Raw genomic sequence first — 6721 nt, forward strand, 5'->3', positions numbered from 1 at the left:
GTTAATTTGATACAAAACCACCAAACCTTTTCAGCGATTTTAGTCAGATTTTCATCGCGATTTCAAACATGTGATTTTTATGTCTCTTACACCTCGGAACATGGACATCCAGCTCTCTCCCCATTCATTTAGATAGAGCCTGGTCTTGTTCCGGTCAAAGTCGCTGCCCGACCCCATGGCCAATATGGCTGCCGAGTGACGTGACTTGCTTTAAAAAGACTTTGACTACACCTAGAATTTTAGAGCTGACTGGCCAATCAAAGACACGTTCCCTAATGAATATTCATGAATCTTCCCCTACCATCCTGTAAAAAAAAAATTCTGCTCCGACCTCCTCATCACTGCGCATGCGTCTAATCCTACTGCGCAAGCGTACTTCAGACTGGCTGCAAGATGGCGTCGCCTCGGTTGCTTCAATTCCATAGAACACTGCTGAATGCAGCCACACTGTCCAGTACAGTCTATGGAAGAAGATGAATGGATAGAATGTTGGATGGAATGTGCCTTATATTCTTGTAGAATGGAGAGACACAGCTCTCTACTGAGAGTAGTGGATACAGATACAGGTTTAATCAATTTAACTGGCTAGTCTTAAGAGAGCCAGCCTGAGACAGAGTAGATTGTTTAAAAGTTCAATGTAGAGCGTCTAATTCAGTGGTTCTTAACTGGTTTGGCCAAGGGACCCACAATTCCCTATGGTTACTAGCCGCGACCCACTTTTTTAAATATATAAAGAACATATTTTATTTCTCAAAATATATTACAATCGACAAAATACAAACATTTAGATTTACAAAACAAACATTTCAACATTTAGATCCATTTAGATCTGACATCACACTGTAACTGGATGTGAACACAGCAAATAACACGAGGGGCCTATAGGCCGGGTTTACGATGAAAAGACCAGAGAACAATGTGCAAAGTAGACCTATATGCGTTTTAGGAGCATTAATGAGAGAACTGGAGATGTTTTTTTAGATCTGATCAGAGACTCGAGCCCCGTTCTCACTTTCACTGGTATCTTGATAAACAGAGACTTTTCCCTTCGTTTGTGCCTTCCGTGTAGCCTACACACAAACGGCGGTTTCGCCTCTGAATTCTTTCTGAAAACTCCGACAAAAGTGGAGATTCGTGGACTCGTTTCGCGTATGAATGTGAACTGAGAAAAACTAAGTAGGCTACTTGCATCTGCGCAAAAAGTGTGGCCAATGTTTACATTTTCATTTGGCTTTGGTGATCATGGATACATTCCGAGTAGCAGTTGCAAAATAATCTAATGTTGGTGCCAACCCAGCTAACAATTTCTGGTTAGGAGAACGTTTTTAGAACGTTTTTTTCCTGGTTAGGAAAACGTTGCCTGAAAGTTGCGAAAGTTGCCACAAGGTTCCCCAGGAAAGTTTTCTTGACGAAAATACTACGTTTTTTTCTGGTTGTTTATTTTGGTTAGCAGAACGTTCTCCTACCCTTTAGGGAACTTTACTATATTTGGTTGCATTAACGTTCCCCTAACCTCCCAGCAACAAAGTGTAAAGGGGGAAAAAATATGTAGAATTATCGTGAGATCCTTGCATGGCTCGCTGCACACTCGCCGTCTGCGGCGACAGCCTACTGGGAGAGCGAACGTCTTTGATGGCTAAGGCAATGACTAGTATATGAATTCACTTACCATTAGCTGCTTGCTGAACTGCGACGAATACGACCCGTTAATATGATAATGTGGCAGCTAAGTATTTAAATGCGGTTAGGTCTAATACTTTCTTGTCTACGGTGTCTTTTCCTATAATAAACGATTAGTCAGATCAAAACATAAGCAGAGCAGGCGCTAGCCTAACACACTGTTTCAACATTCAAAACTGGCTGTTTTTATTGCATCGTATGCCATTAAAAGTCCTCGGTTCAGAATTATGATGGATTTTGGTTTATTTTGTTTTAAATTGGGACTGGGAATTGTGGGATAGGCTGAGTGAACAGCACAGTAACATAGGCTATAACTTGGACTACGTGTTAATATAAAACAATTCTCCCCCGGGAACATTGTGCTGTTTAAGATGCAGTCTCAACGTTTGAGAAATAATTCATTGGAGTCCTCATCATCATATTTTCATAACAAATAAAGCTTTAAAAACATGAATGCATTTCAGGTGCCACTCTAATCGATTATGGATTAATCCAAAACTATTCGTCAGATTAGTTAGCATGAAATCGTTGTGTGCCTGCCTGGGACTATGGCTAGCTAGCTCTTCCACCCGGTTTACCCTGTACAGTGTTTTTTAAAAGCCTGTTGGACTTAATGGAACAAGTGCATGGAGAACGATGTGAAGAATGTGATCGATACCATACAGCCAGCCTACGTGAGTAACTTTATCTCTGTGTTATCCAAATGTCTTAAAGTTAGCGAGGTTGAGTCTGCTCCCAGACAGCACGTTCAGTCTTGCCGACGTCGGCAATTGGAGGGCACCAGCGGCAAAGGATCGGCAGGGTTTTTTCCCCATGCACATAAAATAAAACGTGTCAGTTTAGGTGGGCAAATCATCGGCGGGACGAGTCTACCCGACAGCGCACATTGGAGATCGGCGGAGGAACCGTGAAGAACCATTTAGCCAATCCCGCTTCTTTTTTTTTTTTTTAAATGCTGCCTGCTGTGCCGACGAGTATGAGAAGTCCGTTCGTTGGTCCACATCAAGCTGGCTGTGTAAGCACGAAGGTACGTTGAGCTTGTGTAAAATCCGTATGTCGCAAATGATATGATGATTTAATATATGATATGATATGATAGCAGCTATGATAGCCTATATCATATTTGGTAAAATGCATAATACGGTGTAGATTAGCCTTTTGAAGATAATAACGTTAGCAGCTAACGGTTACACAAGACGTTTCTCAAACTATCTGGTTAGCTGCTAACTGCTAACTTACATGTATATATATGGCTAACTTAGGATAACACGTAAGTAAACTCATTGTAGAAGTGTTTTAAATCAGATATTGTATCCTATGACGTCTGTTGTGGCTATAAAATGCTTTAACGGGATGTGTTTTTAGCAAACGTCAGGTAGGTAGCTAGCGCTAGCGTTAGCGTTAGCGCAAGCATAATTATCTTGCCACTTTGCTGGCCGTACACAGCGAAATAACCGGAAGTAGAGCGGACGCCGCCTACAGAGATGGAAAACTCCAGCTTCAGAAAGTAAAAATCCAGCCATGTATTGGTTCCACCTGTGCACTTATCACAGGTGATCTCATTAATTCGCTGCTGTAGCTGAAGACTTGTGGTAATTACAATCAGCTGGTTTAAGTGAATGGTTGGCATAGATATGATATTGGTAGGACTTTTATTTTCTGAAGCTGGACTTTTTCACCTCTGCATGTCTGTGAGTGCTTGACTAATAAGTAAACGTGTAAGTTTCTTTATATGTGATGCATTGGGTTAGCTCTGGATGATGATGTGCTTTGTGTAAAGGCTCTTTTTCTGTATTTCCTAGTGCCACAAGATGATTGGCAGCAAGAGTCAACCAGTGATGAAGGGATGCGCTCAACTGCTACAAGGTAATTAACAAAATTGTCACACAGACACTCAGTGCGGTTACATGACCAGTCCAGTCTAGTCATCTAGTCTATTCTGCAATCTGACTAGTTGTCTTAGTCTAAAACTATACAGTCAAGTTAGTTTGACCTGAGAGCATGGTGGCTAGTTAGCAGGTCTCTTTAGATTAAAGACAATATTTCTACAATGAATTAATACTATAATATGTATTCTGCCTGTTTCGGTTTTAATATGGGTTGGAAGAAAAGTCTCTCTCTCTCTCTCTCTCTCACTCTCTCTCTCTCTCTCTCTCTCTCTCTCTCTCTCTGTCTGTTCTTTGATGTAGGCTGGGCTGTGCAGAGTGCAAAAAGGCTGCCCTCATTCATACGGTCATTCTGACTGAATCTGATATGATCTGATACTGATTACCTGAAAATCATTTATCTTTGTTTTAACCGTTTTAATCTTTGTGTTTCAAGTGTCTGTGAACACAAACATGCAGCAGAGTCGTGAAACCCCTCAATCCCGTCCAGGCCTTCCAAACAGGACTCCTCTAAGTAAGACATATTTTAGTGTATGATGTGTTTTAAGTGTCTATACTTCGTTCACACCAAGAACGATAATGATAACGATAAAAGCGTCCACACAGGCCAACGATAAGAAAAGTCACTCATGTTAATGAATGTGATGGCTAGAATATTATGGGTTCTGATTGGCGGTTAGTTTTCTATCGTTCTCAAAATCGCTCTGAAAGTGATCAACAACGATATCGTTCTTGATGTCGTTATCGTTATAGTTTATGTGTGAACGTTGTCATTCATATTAACGAGAGCGATATTTATTTATAGTTATCGTTCTTGGTGTGAATGGGCCTTTAGTCTGTGTTATGGTAGGCTAGAGGCTGACACAGATGGGACTTGGTAGTCACTAGAGTAGCTAGCAGCCTGTTTTGTTTTTAATTTTGGTAGGAAGAAAAGTGTGTGTGTCTGTCTCTCTCTCTCTCTGCCGGTTCTTTGATGTAGGCTAGGCTGAGCAAAAAGTGCAAAAAGGCTGCCCTCATTCATACAGTCATTCTGACTGAATCTGATATGATCTAATACTAATTACCTGAAAGAATCAATCTTTGTTTTAACCGTTTTAATCTTTGTGTTTCAAGTGTCTGTGAACACACACGCAGCATGGTTGTGAAACCCTTCAATCCCATCCAGGCCTTCCACACAGGACCCCTCTAAGTAAGACATATTTTAGTATATGATGTGTTTTCATGTGTCTATACTGTGTTATGGTAGGCTAGAGGCTGAGACGGAGATTGCACTTGGTAGTCACTTTTGGTCACACACACACACACACACACACACACACACACACAGTTCTATTAAAAAACAAGACATTTCATACTATGTATTTTTGTTAACCTCTATGGTCAAAGATCAGAAAGTGCTAGATCAGTTCCTGCTGGATGCACAGGTATTTTTGGCAGGTTCTCTCTGCTGTTGTCAGTAAACTACTGTATTATGCGCATTGCTTGTTAATTATGTGTTGTCTAATTTTGTGTATTTTCTTCCTGTACTTTCCCCAGCTGTTGAAAGGCTGAGCAGGTTGGACTCCAGCTGAAAATGGACTATGTAAAACAACTCCAAAAAACAATGCACAATACACCTTCATTTTGACAATAGGCCTATTTCATATTTTATAGCTGATTCTGGTTATTTTCTAATAATCTTCTTTACACTAGATTTAAATGTAATGTAAATTAATGACATCTAGCTTCTGTTTAATACAAACATAACAGCTGCATGTACACTATACTGGCCATCCCCAAACTTCCCACAAAGTTGGGAGCATGGAATTGTCCATAGTCACGTCTGCAGTCGTCTACATTAAGTCGAATCCACCTATTGATTGACTGACTGACTGACTGGCTGTTTTATTTTAAACTGACAGACTATTTGAAGGGATTTGTTATTTTTGTTGTATTTGTCAATGTGATTAGGTGAGTGTTGAAATAAATCTGAATTAAATAAATGAGTTGAGTATTGAAATAAATGTTTTGATATTTTGCAAAGACCAAGTAAAATAAATGTCCAAGGTCATCTCCAGATGCCCTCCTATTTTGTTATTTCTCTCATTCAACCATCAAACTTGATGTCACTCATCCATTCTTGTTTTCTGTTAGACTGGCATTCCCAGGTTGCCAGTAGCCTAAACGGGCTTTGCTTACTTCTCAACTAGCTCCCGTCAAATTGTTAAGGAAGCCGTGTCACGTTATTAGTGGAATATCACATAACTGTTGTTGATAGGCTACACAATAGGAAACGTGTGAACACGATCTGAAAGCAGCTAGCCTAAGCAAATCAATAAGACCTAATATAACGGTGGGATCCTAGTAGAGTGGCGGAAAGCATTCAAACGTCTCGCTCCTTATGACTTAACTTTGGAAGGGCTGATTTTCGAGAGACGTAGCCGAAGATCAGCTGTTCCAGTGTTAAGTCAATGGGAGAGCGGCGTCCGAATGCTTTCCGCCACTCTAGTGGGACCGCGCCGCATAGGTCATGATAATATCGGGTTTAGGTGGGCTCACGGTCGGCAATCATTCTAATGCCGACATCTTCCCAACATCTTGCCGATTAGCAACCGATCTGCATAGGACATCGCGCCGAGGCATTTTATGTCGGCGCAGGCACACCGCCCCGACGTCGGCAAGAGCTAAATTGCTGTCTGGGCTAAAACACCAACACCCCAGAACTCACGGAGATGAAAGTTTCTCAACCTAGCTTCTCGCGCTGGTCCCTTTAGCTGGGCTGGCTTTGGTCGGCCGAATATCAATCCAACAGAGGGGGGAAGAATAGAATAGGGCTATATGTCGATTTTGCAACAAATTATTCCGACTTTGCAGTGTGGCTGCAGGCCGTGTTCAATTGGAAACTCATAGAAACTCTGGGGCGATTTTCATCAATCAACCCCACGCACATAACCAGAGAATACCGATATGGTTATACAAATAAGATACCTGAAAACAACTAAGTAGCAACGTTGTGTGAAAAGAGAAATGCAACCAGAATATAACGTTTTTTTCTTTAGTTGTAATAACGTTCGGGAAACTTTGATAACCTGGAGCTAACGTTCTCTCCAGGGTATTAGAAGGTTACTGATAAACTAACCACAGGAGAACCAGCGGCTAACGTTATTTGCTTGCTG

General features: G+C 41.1%; 1 long non-coding RNA gene across 1 annotated transcript; it reads left to right on the forward strand.

The window, feature by feature from the left end:
* The first annotated feature begins 3870 nt into the window (after nucleotides 1-3870).
* Nucleotides 3871-5548, forward strand: LOC134080130 (uncharacterized). Its single transcript, XR_009939168.1, has 3 exons — nucleotides 3871-4080; nucleotides 4680-4755; nucleotides 5103-5548. It is a non-coding gene; the product is annotated as an uncharacterized LOC134080130 (long non-coding RNA).
* Nucleotides 5549-6721: the final 1173 nt, after the last annotated feature.

The sequence above is a fragment of the Sardina pilchardus genome, chromosome 1, assembly GCF_963854185.1.
Source record: "Sardina pilchardus chromosome 1, fSarPil1.1, whole genome shotgun sequence".
In the NCBI taxonomy this organism is placed as follows: domain Eukaryota; kingdom Metazoa; phylum Chordata; class Actinopteri; order Clupeiformes; family Clupeidae; genus Sardina; species Sardina pilchardus.